This window comes from Chlorocebus sabaeus, chromosome 16, assembly GCF_047675955.1.
Source record: "Chlorocebus sabaeus isolate Y175 chromosome 16, mChlSab1.0.hap1, whole genome shotgun sequence".
Taxonomy (NCBI): domain Eukaryota; kingdom Metazoa; phylum Chordata; class Mammalia; order Primates; family Cercopithecidae; genus Chlorocebus; species Chlorocebus sabaeus.
In genome coordinates this window covers 24,798,174-24,824,270 of record NC_132919.1, presented here as the reverse complement: position 1 = coordinate 24,824,270, position 26,097 = coordinate 24,798,174, and positions in this window count along the sequence as shown.

Here is a 26,097-nt window from a genome sequence, read left to right as displayed (position 1 = left end):
AAGAGATAAACATTAATTATGTAACTATTCAAAATGCCTCCGAGAAAAACAAAGTCATCCAATTACTTCTTTAAAGTGTTACAAATGCAGCTGAGTTTTAATAGTAATTTGTACACAATTATCAAAAGAATCTTTAAAAATCTTAATACTGAAAGAATAACCATAAATGGATATAAAAAACCAAGCAGAAGAGTTAACATTTGGTGTAGATTTTGGCCCACATTTTTTAACATATGCATAGTTATTTACCTAGCTGAAGTATATCCCTCTCCTCTTAGGCTCTTCAAGCCTGATTTTCAAACAGACTGGCTTCCGGCACATGAAGGCAGCTTTAAAAGATGTCAGGATCGGGCCGGGCACAGTGGCTCAAGCCTGTAATCCCAGCATTTTAGGAGGCCAAGGTAGGCCAATCTCTTGAGGTAAGGAGTTCAAGACCAGCCTGGTCGATATGGCAAAACCCTGCCTGTATGCAAAGTTTTTGTAATTAGCCAAGTGTGGTGGCACACACCTATAATCCCAGCTACACGGGAGGCTGAGGTAGGGAGAACTGCTTGAACCCAGGAGGCGGAGGTTACAGTGAGCCAAGATCGCACCACTGCACTCCAGCCTGGGCAACAAAGTGAGACTGTCTCAAACAAGAACTTCGCCCTTTGAAAAAGCTTGAGCATCCCCCGCCCCAACCAACCCAAGGAATCACATGGCAATGGTTATCATCTGATTTCGACACAGTGAAGTTCTATTTTCCTCTCTAAACACAATGGTAAACAGTTGCCATCAACCCACAGAAACTCCCAGGACCCAGTAACACCGCACTAGCAAGATTAATGGGCCACATACGTAGCGTTCAGCTGCAGAAAGTGATGGCACCAAGAATGTGTGTGTGCTCAAACCAGATTCCTTGCTTTCAGGGTGGAGGGTCTCCCCGGGAAGATCATCCAGCGGGATGGTTTCCACTTCCACCATGAGGAGGAAACGGGGGGGTTTCCTGAGGGCACCGACAGGACTTGGGTCTCTGCCCTTGTCCTCTGTCCTGTTACAGGATGAGGGTGGGCTGAAGGCAGGTTCTCTCTACATCTTCCAGGCAGGAGATGGAGCTGACAAGTGGACGACAGATTTTCCAAAACGTTCCCATGTTTATAACCTGTTATCGACCTGCTTTCCCTGGAGATCAGTGAAGCAGCATCACTGATTCTCTTCCATTAGGGACAACCCAGTGGTACGGGCGGCAGGAGATGGCATCCGCCCTGGGTCAGCCTCCGCGTGGGTCTGAGTCAGTCACTTGGCCTGGGCCTCAGCGTGCTCGTCTGTCAAATAGGTGGCCCCACAGACCAGTGACTTTCAACCAGAGTTTCAAGGAGGTTGCCCAAGGACAGGGAAGGAGAAAAAGAGAAAGAAAGCTGTCCAGGAAATAGGGAGGAAGTGGGAAAAGGAAGGGCTGTGCAGGGAAAGGGAGGAGGAGGAGCAGGAACATGGAGGAGGAGCAAGAGTGAGGAGGAGCTGGAGCATGGAGGAGGAGCTGGAGCGTGGAGGAGGAGGTGGAGCGTGGAGGAGGAGCATGGAGGAGCAGCAGGAGGAGCAGGAGCACGGAGGAGGCGGAGGAGCAGGAGGGTGGAGGCGGAGGAGCAGGAGGGTGGAGGCGGAGGAGCAGGAGGGTGGAGGCGGAGGAGCAGGAGGGTGGAGGAGGAGCAGGAGGGTGGAGGCGGAGGAGGAGCAGGAGCGTGGAGGCGGAGGCGGAGCAGGAGCGTGGAGGGGGAGGAGAAGCAGGAGCGTGGAGGAGCAGCAGGAGGAGTGTGGAGGAGCAGCAGGAGGAGTGTGGAGGAGCAGCAGGAGGAGCGTGGAGGAGGAGGAGCGTGGAGGAGGAGGAGCAGGAGCATGGAGGAGGAGGAGGAGGAGCAGGAGCATGGAGGAGGAGGAGGAGGAGGCTGATACGACAGGGTTACTTTTCAAAGGTTTGAAGGTGAAGAACAGATACAATGCATTAACTTCCTATTGCTGCTGCAACAAATTACCACAAATGCAAACCTCCTCTCAGCCCTGGAAGTCAGGAGTCCCAGGGCTGAAGCCAAGGGGTCAGTAGGTTGTGTTCCTGCCTGGAGTCTCCCAATTCATAGAGGTCACACCATGCAGCTTGGCTCACAGCCCCACACCCCTCCGACCACTGTCCCAGCCTCAGCCCTGCACCCCTCCGGCCCCTGCCCCACCCTTGGCCCCATGCCCCTCCAGCCCCTGCCCCACCCCCACCCTCAGCCCTCCTCTGAGGCAGACCCTCGTACTCCCTCTTATCAAGGCACATGTGAGGACACCGGACCCCACCTGGACAACCCAGGGTCCTCCCCCATCTCACTGTCCGTTACAGTCACATCTGCAAAGCCTCTTTGGCCATGTAAGCTCCATTATACTAACAATCATTTAACCAGTCCATTATAATGATGTAAAAATCGGCATTGTTTTCCTAATGAACAGATCAGTCACCTGAAACCTATAAAATATGTGACTATTAAATAATACTGTAGGAGACAAAGATGAGGAAGACGACTGGACCCTGGACAGAAGGATGATCATTCTGAACAGAATCAATGTAACAACATTTGAGTCGGAGAGGCCAAGCAGTAAGACTTTCAAAAAAGCAACCAGAAAGTATGTACCGTGCCTGTAGTTCACAGCTGAACCTGGCCTCATGAGCACGAGCGTGCTGACACACACACCGAGCCCAAGTTTAAGATCAAATATAAGGAGCTTTCAACTGTAGTATTTAACTAGATATTACAAAATAGCCTCTTGATTGCAGTTTTTAATACAAAAAGGTCTCTGTAATTAAAGAAATTAATTTTCCCCTAAAAAGACATTTCTCTATCATCCCATATAAACTAAACGAGTATATTAAAGAAAAAAGACAAATGTTTGACTTAGGGGGTTTGCCTACAACTTGGATAAGCATGATTTTCTTCTGGCCAAGCAGGGAGCAGCTGGACCAGACTGGAGGGAAGGAAAAACAAATTTCCACTCTGACCTCAGTTGGGCACCAGAGTCTTCCCTGTCAGAAATGTGGGTGTGGTGCTTCCCACACACCAGCCTGACAAAACTCAGACCAAGGGTGTGGGAAAAGGCCGTCTACTTCAGAAAAATCTATAAAGTGCAGACACATCAAAAGCTTCAGAAGACTGTAAAGCGCCAAGGAGACCACTGCAGCACCCTTGGAGTTTACAGAAAATGGTCAGCAGCACACGTGCCTGAGGTCCAGGGTCACCTCCCAGCTGTTGTGACGTCGTGGGCGCAGCCCTGGCTTCCCCTCTGATGCAGAGAGCTGGTCACTCCGCCGGCAGCACTCAGAGCTCAGAACATTCTAGATGAAAGCAACGTGTTCCTTTTAAAATGGGGAACTGAGGCAGCACAACTGAATCTCTACGACTGTCTCAACTACGGGGTTTCGGGGTAGCGTTAGGAAATCATGAGAATCCAAATCTCAATTTCATACAGATTCCAGATTCACTGCAGGTTCCAGAATTTCCTGAAACATTCTTCCAATTTATCACTCAGGATTCCCTTGCCAAAGCTAATAAAGTCTAAATTCCTTACGGAAAAGCCACCAGAAGCACCACCACAAATAAGATCAAATGACACCCGCCCTTTGCACCAAACATATAAACTGTTACTCACACAAGACTGTGCTGGAGGCAGCTCTCAGCTGAAGCCGAATCCCTGAGACTTCATTATCCCCATTTTGGACAGAGTGTGACGACTGTCAGGGAACCAGGGCCCCAGTATGAAGCAGAGAACAGATCCCCTGACGTCTGCCTGAACATTTCATTCCCACCTCTGTCTTGGATACTGAACACCCTCAGAGCTACTGAGTCACCCGCATTTGCAGGTCATTTATCCAGCCACCAGGATAACATAATTATGCCATAAAAATGCCTTCTCAGGGCTTTGTCATACTTAACAAGGACGCTCAGAAGGCTAGGTAAGCCCAAGAAAAGGGGACGCGTCCTCCAAACAGACAAAAACCAAGGAAAACTGTGCAGAGACTCTCAAGAGAGCAGAAACACAGCCCGCTGTAGCCTTTCAGGTCCTGCTGGCCACAGCCCAGCATTAGGTGGCACCATTTCCACAGATGCATCCTGCTGGGCCCATTTGAAAGGTCCTGTGACAGACACTCACCCCCACCTTCCAGCTCCTGCAAGACCCGCTGCAGCCCCACTCCACCCCGGGGCCGACTGTGCAAGTCTCCCTGGTGAGACCCCTCAGAGCCTGCCCAGCGTCTGAGACTGGGAAGCACCAAGGATCCAGAAACGCACAAACCCGTTCTCCTCAGTGCTGCTTTCTGGGTTCCAAATTGTCTTCAGAAGGAGTCCTGCATAAACCCCGGGCTGGGGAGCCAGCCACGGCCCAGCAGCACCCGGCTCATGGCTCCACCCACCCCACAGAGGACTAGGGAGGCCCCAGCACGCTCTGTCCGCGGGGCAAGACGCCAGAAGCAGCCACAGTTCAGGGTTCTGCCACCCGCCCCGCTGCCCTAATTACCTGCTGTGATCTGAATTCTCATTGGTTGGGAAGGTGATCTCGCAGCTCCGCTGCTGTGATTACCCACTCTGATCTGAAATCGCATTGGTTGGGAAGGAGATTTCACTGCTCAAGCTCTCCCTGCTGCTGCCTCGCAAACATAAAAAATCCAAAAACCGCTCTTAAAGAACGTTTACTATAACCTCAAAACAAGACCCATCCTGAAACCAGGGAAGATACAGACGCACATCTGACATCTGGTGGGCGTCGAGTGACCGACGCCACGGCTTCCTTGTGGCCTGTGAAACGGGAGGCCTGTCACGGTGACTCAGGCTGGGATCTGAATAGGGGTCTTCCAAGCAACTAGGCAACCAGGACACGCATCCCAAAACCCAAGTCCTGGCACTCATGTATCTGCTAGAAATGCTGCGTAGCCATCACACCAGTTGTGAACCAAGACCTATCTGTGTCCTGTGGCCCTCACAACGTCCATACATTCCTGGGCCCCGCACAGGCCTGCAAGGGCACCCTGCTCACTTCCAGTGGGGCTCTCTCCTGCCAAGGGGATGGCCCTGAAGTCCATTGAGATTTCCAAAGCTCTCCAAAGTCGTGCTTCCTCCTTCTTGTTCCGAAGGCCTAAAGCCCTGAAGACACCAGTGAGAACTGACCTAGCCTCTTAAGGCAGCTCAAACACCTAAACACAGGAACACTGGACCTCTCTGCCCTGGAGAGCAGCCGATAACCCACTGGACTAAGCAGAAGGCACAGACCTCACATCCACAAGCCAGTGGCGCCCATGTTTGCATTCCAGGAGCCACCCATGTGAGTCCCTCCAAGGCTTCCAAGTCCCACTTGATTGTTTTCATCATATCTCTATAACATCAGAGACATTATATCTCATGGTATCTATAAGAGCGTCTCCACTTTTATGAGCACATATGCTCCCTGACTTACCATGGGATGAAACTGTTCCAATAAACCCAGCGTAAGCTGAAAATATCCTAAATAGAAAGTACATTTGACATAATAGTTTCAACTTACAACGGGTTCATCCAGAGGCAGCCCATCTCGGGTCGAACAATTCACTGAGTGTGACTAGTTCACACCATCACAAGGTTGAAAAAAAAAAAAACCTCACAAATGTAACCATTGTGAGCCAGGGACCATCTGTATTGTGGCTCCTGTCTTCAGAGACAATAGAAACATCTTCTTAGACAAGAATCACAATTTATAATCCCCAAAATGTTAAACTAAAATTAGTTTAACAATCTACAGGTTCAAGCAAACCCAAAGTAGGCCCACAAGGTCATTTGTGCCATTCACTAAGACACACGACTCTGTAATAACCCTCACCACAGCCCCTCAGTGTGGTTCCCAGAGGCGGCTGAGGCTTGTGGCTATGGACACTAACGAAACCAAAATCAGAGTACGCAGGTGCAGTCGAGTCATATGACTTCTCCACTTGAATATGCACAAATGTTCATCAGCAAATCTGATCTTTGGTTTACCTCCATCCCATGACCTAAAAAGGAGTCCACCCCCCCCCCACACACACACCCCACTTCAAAAGCATAATTGTTACTTGCATTCAATTCTGGGCATTTAGAATAGACCTAATGGGGGATTAAACCTCTCCTCCAACCCATTGCTTAGTCTTAGAGGATGAAGGATTTTGTATAACACAAGTCAGTATATAAAAGATCTTGTATAGAAACATACTTTCAAGTGGTCCTCATTATACTGATTCAATATACAAAGGACCCAACATACAGCACAATGTCTATTAGAATGATTAATTTGTTCCCCTAAAAATCCTAATATCTACAAAGAAAAAATAACCTACACACATTTTATCATTCTTTACCATATAGTCATACAAACATAGGAGTATCACAAAAGCAAAAGAACATATTTGGTTTCACTTGCAGTTCTAAATTTAATATAAAATTGCTAAAACCACCAAGACAAACATGACTATGAAATATTTGATGATCTTCACCTAAATTCAAGCCACCATTCAACCACCAATACCTCTGCTCTCCTTACAGGAACTCTCCAAAAGTAAATTCTGGAATTAACAGGACACATTTTTCTGGTGATAGAAATTAGGAAGAAATTGGTTGCAGGCTGTTCCTTGGCTGTCAAACTTTTTCTCAATATTTTGTAAAATAAAAGCATCAAACAGATCTTCACATTAACTTACAATCTATCAAGCAATACTGGAGCAAGCTTTAAATAATAGCCACATTCTATCAGGGCTGACTAATATTAAATCAGCCTCAGTCTCATGTCTTGCAGCATCCACAGTTTGTCTTCTCAAAACCACTTAAGATTTCATAATTAACTCAAACTATGTAACTCATCTCCTTCATCTTTGACATGAAGGGGTGATTTTCCCCCAAAATAGTACCTCTTTCCTTGACATGATTTAATCTGTGGTTAGAGTATTCAACAGGATTTTTTTCCTTCTTAGAAAATAAAATATACACCTTTCCAATATGAAAAACACTGATAATGCTATAGCTTAACCAGGTCAAAAGCTTTTTTTTTTTTTTTTTTTTTTTTTTTAAAGTTAAAAAAAGAACCTAACTGCATCTTTGGACCTTATGTGAGGCAGTGTCCAGGGTCACTGGGACCCCTCCTTGGTCAGTGCAGTCAGGTACCAGTTAAAGACAGAAACCCAAGCGTTCACTCAAAGCCCCTTCCCAGCCGTTCATCCTAGTGGAAGCCATGGGCACAAAGGAATGCGGCATTCCACGGAGGATTTTGGGGATAGGCTGCTTGAGAACATCAAAGTGGCTCACGTCCCGAGAGTATAAAGCCAGTGACTGCTCCCGGCTTCAATGCAGCACCATCCACAGCAGCCAAGGTCCGGGATCACCTGAGTGCCCATCAACAGGGGATGAAGGGAATGTGGCCTGAACATACACAGGAGCAATATTCCACCACACAGCGGAGAGCCCTGTCATCCGCGACAGCATGGATGGAGCTGGAGGACATGACGTTAAGCAAATGAGCCAAGCAAAGAAACGGCGCATGTTCTCACTCATAAGCAGGAGCTGAGAGCAGATCTCATGGAGGCCAAGAGTAGGTGGCCAACAGGGTCCAGCAGAGCCCACTCATAAGCAGGATGGGCAGAGGCTGGTAACAGGCACAGAAACACAGCCTAACGGGAGCACAAGACCTACTATTGATAAATCAGCGGGGGATGACAGTGGGTCATCTACTGTGTATTTCAAAACAGCTAGGAGAGAATAACTTGAACATTACCAGCACAAGGAAAAGAAAATATTTCAAGTGAAAGACATCCCAAGTACCCAGATTTGATCAATATAGGGATGAATCAAGATATCACATGCACTCTGAAAATATGTACATATATTATGTATCAACAAAAACCAAAACAAGTGACAGAAGCATTTGCCAAGCACGTGCAGAAGAATGGGAAGCCTGACATGGTGTGGCTGTGTGTCCCCAGCCAAATCTCATGCTGAACTGTAACCCTGTGTTGGAGGTGGGCCCTGATGGGAGGTGATTGACTCATGGGGGTGGTTTCTGCTGGTTTAGCACAATCCTCCACGTGCTGTCCTCATGTTAGTTCTGAGATCTGGTTGTTTGGAGGTGCATGACACCTTCCCCTTCACTCTCTCCCCTTCCAGCCATGTGAAGACATACTTGCCTCTCCTTCACCTTCCACCCTGATTGTAAGTTTCCCCAGATGTAGAAGCCTCTACAGCCCACAGAACTGTATGTCGATTAAACCTTATTTTCCTTATTACCCAGGCTCAAGTAGCTCTTTAAAGCAGTTGAAGAACAGTACAGTCCTCAGGACCAGCAATGTTTTCCTTCTACCCAACGGCCAACAATGTCCCACACCCTAGCTGGTTTTCCGAAGCCTTTTCCAGAATGCTGAGGCTGTTTTGGGGACACTAACTTTCCCCATCTCTGGCAAACCAGATGGGGCATCCTATTTGCCTTTTACCACCTTTCTCAGAGAGATCCCACCTCTGAAACAGCCTCCACCAGGGGCCTCTTTTTGCAGCAGCAAAGCTGAGTATTCCTTGCACTTCCCTTCTTCTAAATAAGTAAACATCTTGTTTTTCCATCTTCCTAGTTCATTGAAAAAAATCTCTTATGCTTTCTATTTTCCTAAGACACACACACACAGAAGAGAAGAACCATGAGGACAGGGGCTCTTGTTTTCCCAGATCTGAGCCTGGCCCTCAAACACTAGTCGAATTCATACTAGCACGATATCCAGAGGCAGAAATGCAAATATCCCCATGACTTCAAATACCCTAAGGATCTAACAGGCCGAATGGCCCATGTAACTATGGTTTGTTTTGGGCCACTCCACTGGTGTCCAAATCCGTGTCCAAGTGAGCTCTTTAATTTTGGGACTTTTCAGACAGCTGGGGTTTTTTTTTTTTTTTTTGTTCTCTTTTGTTTTTATTAAAGGGATCTGTTACAGTTACAATTAAGAATATCCCAGGCCGAGTGTGGTGGCTCTTGCCTGTAATCCCAGCACTTTGGGAGGCCAAGGTGAGCAAATCACCTGAGGTCAGGAGTTCAAGACCAGCCTGACCAACATGTTGAAACCCCATCTTTACTAATACAAAAATGAACCAGCCATGGTGGCAGGCACTTACAATCCCAGCTACTCAGGAGGCTGAGGCAGGAGAATGGCGTGAACCAGGAGGTGAGGCTGCAGTGGGCCAAGATCAGGCCACTGCATTCCAGCCTGGGCACCACAGCAAGACTCTCACAAAAAAGTAAAAATAAACCAACACGCCCACTTAGTTTTTCACCAATGTCAGATACATCGGTTAAAAGAAAAATAGTATGAAACCATGTTTTTAAATTTCAGTGTTGAATTTAACCATATCTTTTAAGAAGATATGAAGATAGAAGTTCCCCAAGGATTGGGGGAGAAAAAAGCAGTTAAGAAAATTTTAAAACCTCAGGAGAAAAACAAGTATGGGGCAAGAACTCAAGGCAAACTTTTTCTTTGCACTTTGATTTCAAAAGAACAGAGATGCCCAAAATATGAACTCTCCCATCTGCGTTTTATATTCCTCTACATCCTTTGAAAGGCTGGAGATGGGATCCCAGGTTCCAAAGTGCCTGGCCATGGTTCACATCAGGCAGCATCTTTCACAGCCGTTTACTCCCCTGACTGCGCCTAGAGATCTCTGTGGCCCAATTTACACAAAAATGTCCTAATTTACACACGTTCATCACTTTGAACAAAGTCTCAAGAAATGAGACAAATATTGACACTCCACAGATGCAAGTATTCTCTTCCAAAAAGTGTCAGGTTCCCATGAGCCAGGCAGCTTGGTTACAGAAAGCACTGGCTGACTTGCTGGTTTAATGTTAAATGCATTTAAAATGTTAAGTGGTCCGGCCCCCCTTCCAGTGGGTGTGTGCGTTGAGCTGGCTGCCGTAGTGATGCACACTGACCACGTTCTTTCCTTTGGTTTTACTTCAAGCAGAGCACCCCACACCCAGGAAGAGGCCATAGGACAGCATCGAGGTCTAGGACAATTCTAAAGAGAGCTGCAGGCTAAGCGCCTTGTCTGCAAATAGTCTCTCATTTCAGAGGAAATAACTGAAGAGAGTTCATAACACGTGAATTTTAAAAATTCATATTTCTAATTTCATCCCATTAGAACTGTTGAATAACAGATGTGCACCTGCTCCAATGAGAGGACACTCAGACAGTCCCTCACAGGTCCTCGGCCTCCACCTCCCACCTAGAAAATGTCAGCTCAAGCCGATCACAGCGCAGTGCGATTTTCCATAAATAACGTGCACGCCTGCATCTGAGCTGAGATGTGAATGTCTGGAATGTGCCTGCCAGGCCCAGGAGGAGCTGCAGCAGCTGTGGGGACACAAGCCACTAAGGAATCTGATTTGGAGGGAACTCAAGGCAACTAAAACCAGTTCCACTGTTTTTCTTGGCAAGGCTTGACCAGGCAAGCTGTTATCACTGTTGCTAATTCATGGTAATTGGGATGGGGACTTATCAGTAAGTAATTAGAGTAATTACAGAATTTGCTACTCAATTACAATGGCACAGATTCCTGAGAATGGAAGAACTGTTGCCCAGGAATAGAGTTCAACAGGTCCTCCCCACGCCCCGGAAACATGGCATTTCCATGCACCCCTGCTTTTGTCCCCCGGCCACCACCCTCCTGATCTCGGCCATCTGATGGCATCACTCCCCACCGCTGGAAACACCTGACCTCTTGTCACCCTCCCATCTGCCCTGCCTTCCTCCAGCCCGGGATATTCAGGGATACCCACATACAGGACCAGGAAACCAGGGTTATCCTAAACCAGTGCCTGCATTCAAAGTCCTCCACGGAGGACAATCACCAACAGTCAATACTCCCAGAACCTTCCACCTCAAAACGGGAGCACATCTGGATTCAAGCTGACAACGCTGAATTCTCTTTGCCATGTACACATGGAGGCATGTCAGGTTCCACCTAAAGGTATCATCAGGTTCCACACTGGTCAGGAGCCCAAGCCTAGTCACCCTGTATGATCTCACTTCACCATCCACAGAGAAGCCTGCAGCTTTCCTCTGGTGCACGGTGTGGATGGTGGATGCATTTCCCATGAAGACTCAGAGACAGGAGCCTGGCCAAAGAGGCCAGTCACCCCAGCCCCTGCCCCTCTGCTGTCTGCACACAGTACCACAAGTCTAGCAGTGCTGGCTCTGTGGTGGGACCCATCTGGGCCTGCAGAGGACCTGGGGCACAGGAACCGTGCAGCCTGGCTGCAGCCAGAGGCCTAAGGGATCCCCACAAGGGTCTCCAGCTGAGGTGCCCTCACCACAGGCAGAGCCATGCAAGAGAACTGCCTGCTGAACTGGAAACGTCCCAATCTGCTCAGCCAACTCAAAGGCAACAGCCACCTACAGCTGCTGAGCCCCGAAACGTGGCCACTAGACCCAAAGGGCTGAATCTGGAATTTAACCTGTGAAGTTCTTTTCCAGTGTGTTTAGCTATGTAATCAAATCTTTCTTCTAATTAAAGGAGTCTCAGGCTATGGGCTCCCTTGTCAGGCATCACAGCTCCAGGGAGTAAGAATGGGAAGGAGAGGCCCAGAACCTCTCTGCATTCTCCACGCTAATTCAATACATCATCATAAGGACAGGCACTCCAGCAGGACAGGTGTGCATGGGAAGAACTGGGTTGGCCCTGACACAAGCATGACCCCCATGGCATCACAGCTGCCTCAGCCAACAGGCAAAAGACAATGATGCCCACCTGGACAGGCCACCGGATGTGATGAGGCATCCCAAGCCCTACTCCCACAGCAGCCAGAGACCACCCGCTGCTCGTCCTGGGTGAAACAGGCAGAGCTGCCCGAGCCCTCAAAAGCAAGAAGAATTAAGGAGGCAATTCCTGCGATTCCCACGACACACGTGACACTCCTCAGAGACAGACACAGGCTTCGCTGTGAAAGTGCAGAAGACGGTGCAGTCCCTAGGCGGGCTGCTGCTTCCAACGATCGGGGAAGAAATCAGATCCATTTCCTTGTAGGAGAATCATTTAGTACTGTGATTAGACAGAAGACAGAAGGTAGCTGATGCTATCAAATCACCAAGCACCACATGGCTGCTTCTCCAAGGAGGACCTGGAAACTTGCAGCCACCCGCGTAGGGGCCGCAGTGTTTACAATGGAGACACGGGTGACTGAAGTTGGCTTCTCAGGGAAGCTAAATTTGAACCTTCACCACTGAGGAATCGGTCATTTACAGTCACTCATCCTCAATGCAGAAGAGGGCTCAAGACACTGCACCAGACTTCAACACTCAGGGTTAGGGTCAAATTCACAAGTTTTACAAAATGTATTTACTTGGGATGCCAGAAAAGATGTAACTTCACACACCACCCCCCCACCCCCCAGGGTTTGCTTAGCCCCCTCACCAGTGGATCTCACCAACAGATGACACATCCAGGCCTCGTCCACGGCAGCACAGAAAAGCACTTAGAAGACAGCCACTCCCACCAAGCTTCCTGGCTTTGGTGTTTAAATTCTGCATCTCATACATGAGATTACACTCCTCTGAACAACAGACATTGCGACTGTCATTTCACCCAAAAGGGCTTTAGGAAATGACACGCGGTCCAAACGCCAGAGGCCGCCGGCTGCCTTACTCTAGCCTAATTCCTTTGTGCCTTTATGGAGGTTTCATAGATACAGCCCAGTCACATTAATGACCGTATGAGAAGCTCAGGGCATAGACGAACTCAGTGCTGAATTTTTCCATTTATCACCCCTTTGTTTTATCCAGAAGACAGCTGAGAAAGGCTGGGGCAGATCATCTCCTCCAGTGTAATGACTCCACCCACTTCTCTTCACCCCAGGTCACCCCCTCAGTCACACACTTTTGAGAAACCAAAGCAATTCTGTTCTCTTCACTCTGGGTTCCAAGTACTGAATTCCTCCATTTTCTCAATTAGATTATTAAGCAGCCGTTTGTAATCTGGACTGCAATCTGATACAAAATGTAAAGCTAATTGAGGTTGTGGTAATAGCTCCTATTTACATTATAGACAAGGCATGAATAACTTTAATCTGTTTGTTCATAGGATCAATTTTGTAAATAAACCAACTATTCAAGCAATGATTGTCTTCAGTCAGATGCAAATTTGCTCATAAAAGATTTTCCAGTAGGAATTTTTAAATCCATGGTCTGTATTCCCTGAGCCTGTCTCTGCACCTTCCCCAGGGTGCACAGCAGGACTTCCCAGGGCATCCCATCAGCAGGCCCACGGAAGAGAACAAGCCCGCAGCCCCCAGCCCAGGAATCAAGTCCGAGCCCCAGCAGCCCCTCGTCCAGCTGAGGTTTCCTCACCAGCACAGCACCCAGTGGTCTTCCAGGCTTAATGCCACGTGTGCATGGAGAGTGCTGGAAGGACCACAGTGGACATTCTACAAATGCAAATTCCCTCCTGCAACAGCCCAACAACCCTCTGTACTTTCCTCAAAGTACCCATGCCAGACAGGCATAGAGTCTAATGGGGTGCCTAGGAATCAGCATTTAACACAACTCTGATGAATAAACAAGTTTGAGAGGCCGGTCAGTGAGAGGCTGCCGTGGCCTCCACTCATTTGCAGGCTCTGAAGAGACAGATTCAGGTAACAGGCCAGATAGGACAAGGATGGGGAGGTGGAAGGCAAATTACAGGGACCACCAACCACCCCGCCATCCCCACTGAGACTCCATGATGTAAGGAGAGGCAAAGCCAGGGAGAAAAGATACCCACACCATGCGAGGGACTGAGATTTCACCTAAAGTGTGCAGGGTGGCTGAGGGCCAAGGTTGGGCAAGCCAGGAGCACAGAATGGGGTTCACAGGCCCAGAGGTGCCCCCCCACACCCAGACCTCCCAAGCACTGCCTGTGTCTCCTGCCTGGTTTATTTCCTGCCCCCCTTCTACTGTTTTGGTTTCTCAGCCGCCCACCACCACCACACCCCCCTCTCAAGATTGGGGGACTGAAAAGAGCAGGTGGGGTAAGAGCTGGGATCTAGGACCAACATCCTGCCTGAGACATGAGTTCTAACCCACCCAGCTGTGAGGTGAGCCCCTGAGATTTCTCAAATGAGAGATGGAAAGGTAACTGAACCCACGTCCCAGGGTGACTGTGGAGACTGAGATCACATATAGCCACACCTCGGCGTCCAGTACACGTGGGACACCAGCCGTGTTGCCCCTGATGGGAATCCCTCTATGCCCCCTTTGCTACCAGAGTCAACTCCCAGAAGTAGCTGTGGAGGGTGCGTCCTCTATTCCCACTCCACTCACCTCCCAAGGCTCCACGCAGTGACCTGCCACACAGCGGCCACCAGCAAACCAGGTCCCACTGGATAACTGACCATCCCCCCCCTAACTTTGCGGCGTCTTCCACTTGCAGTTCTGAAGCAGGCTGAGAAACTGCCTTCAAGGGCACTCACCTGTTCCTTATTGCACGTAATGACCTGCCACGCAGGACCACCAGCAAACCCGGCGCCACCATCCAGGCTCCAGGGAATAACTGACCCCCCATCCCCCACCTTGGGTCTTCTTCCACTTGCGGTTCCGAAGAGGGCTGAGAAACCGCCCTCAAGGGCGCTCACTTGTTCCTTATTGCACGTAATGACCTGCCACACAGGGCCACCTGCAAACCCGGCTCCACCGTCCAGGTTCTGGTGGGTAACTGCACCCCTCCCCTACTTCCCCCTGGGGTGTCTGGGAGGCTCAGAAAATGCCCTCCAAGGACACTCATCTGTTCCTTATTGCACTAATACCTCGTTTACAGAAATCCACTTTGACTTCCAGCACTGCAGGTGTGACAATTTAGGAATCCTGCTTGCTTGCAAGCTCCAAGAGCTTGAGGTCACGTACACCTCACCAGCATCCCAGAGACCCAGTACTGTCTCTGTTTAAAATTCCAAAATACTCTTTCAAAATGCTATTGGCATTTGGTTTGTCCATAAAATGCTAAAAACCTTCAAGTGAAACAAATATCTTCAACAGTTTGATTCGATCATAACATGTGAGTTACATATCTGCCAAGTTGTAAAGCCTCATGCATTTATAACATTTTATGTATGGTCAAATGGTTCATTAATATAAATTATGAGAATCTCTAAGAAACAGGTTTTTTTCTGGCATTAGATGACCAAAGGAAAACTGGGTTCTGCCTGGCTTGCGGGCCCGTAGAGGCAGACATATCTGCTGACACAACCAAGCTCCTTGCCACTGACGTGGCCTCATCCCAGGCCCCTCACCCGGATGCCTGCAGGCACCTGGAGGAGGAAGCTGACCTGCCCACATCTCTCAACTGCACAGCTGTTGCTCACACCGCAGATGGAGCTCAAGGCACGAGCAGGCTACCACACTAAAAATACCACGCAGCGTCCACGCCAGGTGACGGTGCTTTTCACTCCATCCCAAAGCCCCATGTGTGAGTTTACAGCCATGACTACTAAATGGATTTTTGGACCCTCAAGACATATTTTGTTTCCTTTATATGCAACAAAGTTAAAAGACTATCCCTCACATATAGGCTCTGAAACTGTGGAATTATTATTTGGTAACAGAGCCTCTGCCAGATCAGGATTAGCACTTGGGACAACAGCCCGTGCCCTCAGTCCACACAAACCCATCCAGACCAGAGGCCTCCCGCACTGGTCTGGAATTTCTGTGGATTTCTATAAACGAGGCATTAGTGCAATAAGGAACAGATGAGTGCCCTTGGAGGGCAGTTTCTGAGCCTCCCAGCCACATGGCCACATTCAGGCTGAAGCCACACCACCTCCAGAAACACTGTCCCTCGCCGAGGTGTGTCTGGCTTCTCCCTTTTTCCAGAACTGAAAACCTGAAAGGACAGGTCTGTGTAGAAAAACACAAACTACTAGCCATTCCTCTTCCCAGTTCAGGCTGTAGGAAGCTCATTTCAGCCCTCACCGTGTTCTGACTGTGGCTTGGTTCCCATAAGAAATAAAGTCCGAATTCTAGTCCCTGTCTCCTGGGCTGTGTAGCAGGCATACATACCTTCAGTTACATGAGGAAAGGCGTGGCGAGCCCCCTTCAGTAAAACTGCATGGTTCCCAGAACCCTGATGCCATTCCCCTCACGCCACTGTGAACACCTGGACAGAGCACATTTCAATGCGTGCACCTTCGTGGACTAGTTTTCTATTTCTCCACTAAATCACCCCAAATTTAGCTCCCTAAACACTGACTTATTTTCTCAGGTTTCTGGAAGCTGGAGTCCAAAACAGGGCCCACCACCTAACATAGAGGTGTCGGCAAGGCTGGCTCTGGGGTAGCGACCGTCTCCTTGTCTCCCGCAGCCTCTAGAGGCTTCCGCACCCCCTGGTCCATATGGCACCCACTGTCTTCAGGACCCACAGCGGCCCTGACGGCCCCTCAACAGGAAGACACAGAATGTCAGGAGCCCGGGCTCCAGTGCTAAGGCCATGCCTCCCCCACCCTCCCAGCTCCTCATGTACTCCCGTGCGAGCTAATATAGATTCCACTTCAACTAGTGTCACCTGTGTAAGGAGTAAGTGCCCAGCTGTGAACTGGATACCCTCGCCCACACAAACCCCGGGAATAAACTCATAGGCCATGGACCACTTCATAAGCAACGAGTGACCACCTGCGGTACTTTAAGGGGCCCAGGTGGACAAGCCGTGAAGCGTGCAACTCCATCACCAGAATAGTGGCTGCACGTGGTGAGTGCACGGGTGGCCACCCCTCAGCCCAGCTGGCCGCGCTAAGCACATCACGGCCGTGACGCCCAATCAGATTCAGCTGCTGGCACAGTCCAGGCATCCTCCCCCAAGAACATTCTGGATCATGATTCACAGTAGTGATTGTGATCAGGGCCACACGTAGCTGAATGTATTTGCAGGAGGACGCCACAGCCGATCTGGCTGGACTGAGAGCATTTCCCACTGTACCTTCTTACAACACCATTTTATTTGCCCTTTATTAAACTTTTATGGCTTTTTTCTGTTTATCTACTTTATGGGAGTGTTTCTTATTCTTATGACTGCAGCAATACTTCAAGCTACAACTATCAATGTGTAAAATTAGTTTGGAAGGCGCCTTATCATTAAACATTTCACAAGCAAGCAGTCAGAGGCACCCAACCCGGAGGCCTGTTTTCTTCTCTGAGCCAAACCTACGTTGGACTCAAAGAAAATGGCACATGGAGAGGGGCTGGATCTCCAGCTCCCATTCCTGAGGGGCCTCCTGGGGAGCAGATATGGAAGGAGAAGCCCTGGGCTACAGCGCTGTCTTACTAAAGAAAAGTCCATTTGGGTAAATGTAAGCGCCAAACTGAAGAGATTAAGCAAACCATGAAAAGAGACCACTAACCACAGCTTCTCTAAAACAGAAGTAAACTCCCTTTAGTTTGAATTGGAAAAGCAGAAGTGATGATCAGGATACAAAGAAAAAATGACAAAGTATCTGAACACAGGAGAATAAACAAGGGCCACTGTCTCTTCCTGTGTCAGTGGGAGCCTCACATCTAAGCTGGATTTAGAAGGTTGCTACTTTGGACTGAAAGTTATCCCCAACCCTAGTTTGTAAGCAAGCGGAGCAGAACGCTTCAATTATTTCAAGGTTTAGCGGTAAAGCTCTGCAACTCTCACAACCATTTTAATTGGTGTGAATTTTAAAGTGACTCAATCTGTTGGCTGGAGTCTCTAACGGCTTAACCACGGGGTCATGTTGGAAAATTATTCCCATTGCTTTTGTTTTTCCTACTGAAGATGCATTTGAACGTTCTTGTAGTTTGCAGTTGGCTGGTTCTGATTCTTGGTCCTGAGGAGGCCCAAGTACCCGGAGAGGAAGAATCTGAAACCTCAAGACACTGGAGAGCTGTCTGGGGAGATGGACGCACCAACCCGAGGGCCACTGTTGGACTCAGCACGGGTGCAGAGCTGCCCTAGGCAACGGGCCACGTATTTGCCGCTTACAAAACAACATAAGCACACACTCCCAGGTGTGCACACACGCTCTATACACGCTCATGTCTGTCCGTGCCAACACCAACACACAACCCCGAGGTGTGCACACAAGCTATGTACACATCTGTCCCTGCCAATGCCACCACACATCCCCAAGGTGTGCACACACATTGTGTACGTGCTCAAGTCTGTCCATGCCAACGACAGCACACACCCCCGAGGTTTGCACATACGCTCTGTACACATCTGTCCCTGCCAACGCCAGCACATACCCCCAAGGTGTGCACACACGCTCTGTACACGCTCACATCCCTCCCAGCCAATATGAGCACACACCCCAGGAGTGCACACACACTCTGCACATACTCACGTCTGTCCCTGCAGCCTGAGTCAAACAGTCACAGAGAAGCAGAGGAGGAGGAGGAAGGACGCGATGGGCACTGAGGTCCTGGGCCGGTTCCCCTCTCTACCTCGGGAGAGACCCCTCATGTGATCCTGCCGTCACTCACCCTTCCACCTCCATCCTCTACCCTCCCACGTGGATGAGGAGGATGCCCACTGCACAGAGCTGTGATGAGCATGAACAGAAGATGGCAGGAGCTCACGCCAAGGTGCTGAGCACGGGGCCTATGGAGTGCTTCTTTCTGCTGTGGCTGACATCATCAAACAAGAGGCTGACACGGCTTCTGCAGAGAATATCACTCACTGAGAAACTGAAACGTGTGACCTAGGAGCCTGTGAAGGTCTAAGAACAAACCAACAAGTCAAATGGCTTTGTTTGTTTTTCAAACACCATAGCCTGTTTTTTCCTCTTTTTTTTAATGCTCTACTTTGGGTATCATTTAGTTTAATTTCAAAGTAAGTCCAATAAATACACAAAATCGCAGCACTGAGCATGGAGCATTGTTTCACTTCATGTCCTCCAGCCTTTAGGACACATTAAGGAAAGACATGATTCCAGGATTCCCTTTAGAAAGGCTGCCCTGAGACACCTGCTGGGACAGCCAAATTGCAGCTGTTCATGCTGCCCCCAAGCTGCTTGGATGAAGCAGAAGATTCTGGAGGTCTCTTCTCTTCTGCCCCTCGCCCAGGAGAGAAGGTTGGGGGAGAAAGGTGAGAGAAGACAGGAAGAAGGAGGGGGGAGGGAGGGAGAGAGGAGGGGGGAGGGAGGGAGGAGGGGCATGTTCCATCCACCAAGGCAGCTGCACTGCAGAGAGAATGGAGGGTGTGTTGCCTCTAAGGACAGCAAGTTCAAGCTGTTTATAATTGGTAGCGTAAACAGGGACCAGTAGAGGACAGGGCTGTAAATGGAGTTGACAATGTTTTATTTTCATAGTTGATATTGGGGACTTGGACCTAAAGCTCCGTGTCTTGCCCTGTCACCAGATGGGCCAAAGCCTCTCTATACTTGAGTCTATTTGACTAAATACCCAATATTGACTAGGAATTATGACATGTAGGATACCCCTTAAAACAGTAATGTCAAACTCACTTTCTAAATGCAATTTGCTCAGGGACTGGCTTCTAAATCTGGGTGGGAATGTTAAGCTCAGTCCCATTCAATTCAATAACCATTTATCAAGAAACTCCTAGACCAAGAGCTGTGTTAGACACTGGGTATGGGGTGATGGGGATACGAAGATGTGGAATTAGAGCTCGAGAAGCTCAAATGCTTTCATTTAATTCCCTAATGCAATTACCTAGCTTCAACCTGATGGCTGGAATGTCTAAATTCACTTTTTCTTTATTCCAGTTCTACATAACAAAGCACAAATAATCACAGAGGAATGATTCTGTGTTGGACTATTAAGCTGACAGAGAAGAGCATTCTGACCCGCGTAAAACACTGTCTCTGTTCCGTGGGGTGGCTGCACGGAGCACACGCGTGAAGATTCGGGAGCAGGAGCGTCAGGTGATGGGAGGGGCATGGAGGCAGCACCAGGCAGATGCTTGCCGAGGGGCCACTGCAGCCGGGCTGGCCGGGAAGGTCACGGGAGCGGGCGCAGGCGTCTCCCTTCAGCCGCACTTGGTTTTCATGAGGATGCCTGCAGGGAAGGGGATGACACTGAAATGCTGTGGTGCTGAGGGGAGGAGGGGAGGGACGCAGGGCGGAGGGCTGGCCACCACCCCTTTCGTCCATGCCCCTATGAACACTGCCAAAATCAGCCCCAATGGGGAGAAGTGAGGTGGGTGAAAGAGGTGGACAGACTTGGCTTCCATGGAATTCACAAATTCCAGTCATTAAAAATCCCTTCTGAGTTTTCATCTGGAAAACTTTGCAAATGCATTTAGGGACAAGAGGCAGAAGATGAAGCCAACACAGTTGGGCTCAAAACGCCGCCCTTCTCCTTCTCTCTGCATCCAGGACCCGCCCCGAGCCCCTGAGTGTGAGGACCCGGAGTTGCCCAGCTCAGGGGCGCGGCCCCTGACCAGAGGAAGGAGGCGCACAGCGGGGCCCCCAGCAGTGAATGGCAGGATCTGTGCTATCTCAGTCCCAGGGCCCCAAGCAGAGAAGGCCTGGGGCTCCCAGCTGAAGTTTTGCTGTCTCCTCTGTCACCAAAGTCGAGAAGGACTGAGTGGGACCAACGCCGGACCTGCCGGCTCCTCGGTGGCTGCCGATGTGGCCCTCAGTCTGCGGGTGAGACCCTCTAGGAGAGCCCAGACAGCAGCGGGAATCACAGCCATGAGTGCTCTAGGCGCCCCAAAACACAAGCGCAGGCTGAGGAAGGCAGTGCCCACTCAGATCCCCGTCCAGGCTTGTGTGCCACACTCGAGAGGCACACGGCACCAGAACATGGCGCTTTAAGTGTCTTTGTGGGGTGTAGGAACACAAAGTGGGGCCTCGAGGGCTCAGAAGTCACTCCCACCAGCCTGCGGGGACCCGGGCGGCCCCTCTGGAGGTGGCTGGTGTCTCTCCAGGGCGGGCTCCAAAGTCCCCTGGAGGAGGTGAGCGTGGGTCTTGCTCTGACCTGAGGAAGGCCCCTGACAAGTATCCTGAACATGCAGGCACACAGCTGGCTGACTCATCTGAAGGGACCTGCTGAACCACGAGCCAGGGAAGGCTGGAGAGAACTCAACTAACACACAAACCCTGCCCAGGCACCCACCTAGGGCGCCCACGAGAAAACTAGGGAAGCTGTGAAGACGGAGGTGTGCATGGGGCTGGGAGAACCCAGGGAGGAGCTGCACTGGGGACCGGGAGGGATGGAGGGCTGGGCCCCACAAGCAAATGAGGGAGACACTCAGTGCCCTGAAGATACTGCTGCACCCACAGTTGCAGGCCTGGCTGGCAGCAAGACCTTGGCTGCAGGGACCCAGGAGCACGTGTGTTTGGCAGGAGCTGCCCTCCTGGAGCCTCACTACGGGTACCGTCACTTTAGAGGCAGGTACTGATACCAACGATGACAATCAAACATGCCACCCTGAATTACAGCTGTGTCCTCAGCGGGTCACTGTTTAAGCTGACAATTACAAAGAGCTTGAACTCGCTGTCCCAAGAGGCAACAAGCCCTTCATTATCAGGGTTGCAAGCCTCTGTGCGGACCTCCTCCCCCGCGGCTTCCTGTCGGGTCAACGTGAAGTCCCGTGACAGTGACTCAGAGCCAGCCCAGTAGCTTCAGTGCAGGAAAAATCACAAAATTCAGACACATCCTAAACATGGGCAGTTGGTAGGAGCCGATTCCTCAAGTAAACCTGTTCGGAGGCTTTCTTGGCTAGCACAGCTCTGATCACAGGCTTGCGCTTTCTGCTCCCTGTGAAGGGCGGGGAGGCGGCCGGGCTCTGCCATTCTGCAGGCTCCGCTATGTGGAGTCTGCCCTGTGGCCTCGGTGGCCTGTGCCAGACAGTGTGACCGTCGCCCGCAGTGAACACTCACCACAGCAGAGCAGGCTTGGGGAAGAACAGAAAGTGACCTCTAAGCCTGCAGAAGACGCTAAGCCACGCACGGCCTCATGCGCACTGCGTGTCAATCACGGCGGAAGCAGGAACAAGCTCTTAATAGTTCCAGGAAATGCAAAGGTCGCCCTGGAAAACTTCGTGAACCTTTCTGGCTACTCACAGGTGGGGAGCCACTGCCTGAGACACAAAGGTAAAGAATTAACCTGAAACTGCATATTATAAAACTTATTTTTAAATGACAGCGCTTAATTTAAAAGACTCCCAAAGAATACTGCATTAGAAAGTGACAGAGTGAAACCGTGAGGCTGACCACAGGAGTCTCTGGAAATTTCACCAAATGTTGTGTCAGGAAAAACTGGGAAACAGAAGAACCGCACCTGATGAAACATTCGATTAATCACTCGAGTCCTCCCCACATACAAACCTCTGTTAAAAAGTGTTCCAAAGGTGGAGAGGATGATATTTCTTCCGATTTCGCAGGGGGTGTACACCACCCCTGTGATACGATTCCTAATATGCATGGGGAGAGAGGGTGCTATTAGTCTCATTATTGTGGGAGGTGTACACTCCCTAGTTATATGGTTCCTAATATCCAGGCACGGAGAGGACGATATCACTCCCAATAGAGCAGGGGGTGTACACCCCTTCTGTGACATTGTTCCTAATAGCCAGTGGAGGAGAGGAAGATATTACTCCCAATGTTGCAGGGGGTGTACAGCCCCTTGTGATATTGTTCTCTATATCCTGGGAGGGAGACGATGATACTAGTGGTAATATCGCAGGGGGTGTACACACCCACTGTGATATTGTTCCGAATATCCAGAGGGAGAGAAAATGATATGACTCCCAGTATCACAGGGGGTGTACATCCTCCTGTGATATTGTTTCTTATATTCAGGGGGAGAGGATGATATTGCTCCCAATATCACAGTGGTTGTACACACTTCCTGCGATATTGTTCCTGATATCCCGAAGGGGAGAACATAAGATTTCTCTCAATATGGCAGGGGGTGTACACCTCCTTTGTAATATTGTTCTTAATATCCATGATGGGAGAGGATGATATGACTCCCAATATCACAAGAAGTGTACAGTCACCTGTGATGCAGCTCCTAACATCTAAGTGGGGAGAGGATGATATTACTGCCCATATCACACGAGTTGTAAAACCCCTTCGATATTTTGCCTACAATCCTGAGGGGAGAGGATGATATTGCTCCCAATATCGAAGAAGGCATACACCCCCCGTGACACTATGCCCAATATCCACGTTGGGAGATGATGACATTATGCCCAATATCGCAGGGGATGTACACCCACCCTGGGATATTGTTCCTTATATAGAGAGGGGGAGAAGATGCTATTGCTCCCAATCACACAGGGGCTGTGGCTCTACACCCGTCCTGTGATATTGTTCTTAATATCCTACGGAAGAGAGGATGATGCTACACCCAATATCGCAGGGGGTGTACCCCCACCCAGTGATATTGTTCTTAATGTAATCCACCCCCCACCACCAGGGATATCGTTCCTAATATCCAGGGGAAGAGAGGATAACATTATACCCAATATTGCAGGGCAGTGTACACACCCTCTGTGATGTTGTTCCTCGTATCCAAAGGTAGAGACGATGACATTACTGGCCATATCACAGGGAGAGTACACCCTTCTGTGATATTGTTTTTGATATTCAGTAGGGGAGAGGATAACATTAATCCCAATATCGCAGAAGGTGTACAGACCCCTGTGATGTAGTTCCTAATGTACAGGGGAAAGAGAAGAGTATTGCTTTCAATATTGCAGGGGCTGTAACCACCCTGCCTCCCGAATATTGGTCTTAATATGCAGCGGGGTGGAGGCTGATAGTACTCCCAATATCCCAGAAGGTGCACACACACCATTGATATAGTTCTTAATATCCAGCGGGAAAGAGGCTGATTTTACTTTCGATACCACAGTGGGTGTACACCGCCCCCAACGCTGGGGTATCGTTCCTAACATCCAGGCAGGAAGAAGATGACACGGCTGACAATATCGAAGGGGGTGGACACCTCTTCAGTGATATGGTTCCTCTTATCCAGGGGGTGAGTGGATGACATTACTCCCAGTAAAGTAGGAACCATACAACCACCCTGGGATTTTGTCCTTAATAACCACAGGGGAGAGGTGATATTATTACCAGTATTGCAAGGGGTGTACACCCCTCCTGTGATATTGTTTCTTATATCCAGGAAAGGAGAAGATGATATTAGTACCAATATTGAAGGGACAGACAGTCCCCATGGCATATTGTTCTAAAGATACAGGTTGAAAGAGGATGAGATTCCATCCAATACAACAAGGGGTATACACCCCGCCTGTGATATGAACCGTAAAACCTAGAAGAAGAGAGAATGACATTGCTTCCAAAAACACACGGGGTGTACACCCACCCTGTGATATTGTTCCTGTCATCTAAAGGAAGAGATGGTGATGGTACTCCCACTACTGGAGAAGGTACATACCCCCCTGTGATATTGTTCCTCATAACTTGTGGGGGAGAGCATGATTTAACTTCCAATATGACAGTGGCTTGACACCCAGTCTGTGATATTGCTCCTAATTTCCAGTAGGTAAAGTATGTTCCTGCCAAGAGAGTAGTGGGTGTACAGCCGCCCTGTGATATGTCTCCGAATATTCAGGGAAACACAGGACGACATTACCCCAAATCTCCCAAAAAGTGTACACCCATTGTGTGATATGGTTCCTAATATCCAGAGGTGCAGATTGTGGTATTCGTTCTCCGATCGCAGGCTGTGTACACACAACCTGTGAAATTGTTCCTAATATCCTGAAAAAAAGAGGCTGCTAATAATGGACACACATTGCGGTGGGGATTAATTGGCTATTAAGATCCCCATCACAGGGGAGTGAGGCACCCCCCGCGATGTGGGAAGTAATAGCACCCTCTTCCCCCCTGGCTATTATGATCTACATCGCACGGCAGTTCAGGACATCAGCCCTGCCCCAACCTTGACCCAGACAGTGGGTATCATGGGACCACCTCAGGGTGGGTGGCAGCTCAGCTCTAAGGTATCCCTGCTGCCAAAGACCAACTGTTCCTGCTTGTTTGAATCTGGCCACAGGGTCTCTGTTGGTGAGACAGATGACCATGAGGCAGACACCCTGAAATCTAGCACGACAGAGCTCAACGCCCCCATGAGAGGCACCATAGCACTCAAACTTTGCAGACATACTAGCGAAGGCCACAGCATGCCCTGAGTGAGGAACAATCTGACCAAGATCCTGGGGTTCTGCCACACAGCCCTTAAACCAGGGACTGGAAACTGTTTCCCTAAAGAGCTGGGAGTCAGTATTTTCAGCTTTGCTACCTGATCTTTGCCTCAAGGATGCATCTCTGCCCTGGCTGAACGACAGCAGCCTTCTGCAGGTGGCCTGTGAAGAGATGGGCATGACTGCACCCCCATAAAATTTACTTATGGACATGGAAACGTCTCAGGATCGTGAAGTGTTATTTTTTTATTTGTTTAACCATTTGGAAATGTAAAATCCATTCTTGATTCACGGGCCACAAGAGCAGGCAGGGACAGGCTGCCCCTGGCCGAACTCTGGAATGAGCTTAGAGAAGGAAAGGACAGGCTGGGCCAGTGCAGCCTCCTCACAGCGGATTCGCTGCAGGAGGATCCTTCTTAGCAACCACTTCTCATCCTTCATCTTGGCTTCAAGTGCAGTTCAGGTGGAGAAAGAGAGAACAGAACTGGCCTCAGCAAGAAGAAGGAAGGAGATGAAGGGTCAAGCAGCCGTGTGGATCGGTCACACTCAACATTCACACCAAGCGGAGCACAGGCAGGACCAGCCCGGGGGTGCTGAATGGAGGCTCTCTGGGGTGGGGGACCTCTGGGTGGGCAAGATTCTCTACCTAAAACTCATATAGAGGTTCTACACAGCAGTAGTTACAGAAAACACACACTACGAAAAAGGCCGAAATAAAAATAGGACACCAAGTTTGGCCAACTGGGTCTCGGAAGCCAGTAGGTAAGAAAGCCCAGGAGGGCCCACCAGAGGAGCTGGGGGTGGGTTCCTGCCTGCAGGGGCCCTGGGACACCCCATTCCCACAGATGAGGACCCAAGCTTTGGGGAGGAAGCTGTCAGAGTCACCAAGTGAGCTAATCAGAACTGGAGACACAGAGCAGGTGAGGAGCCCTGGCCACAT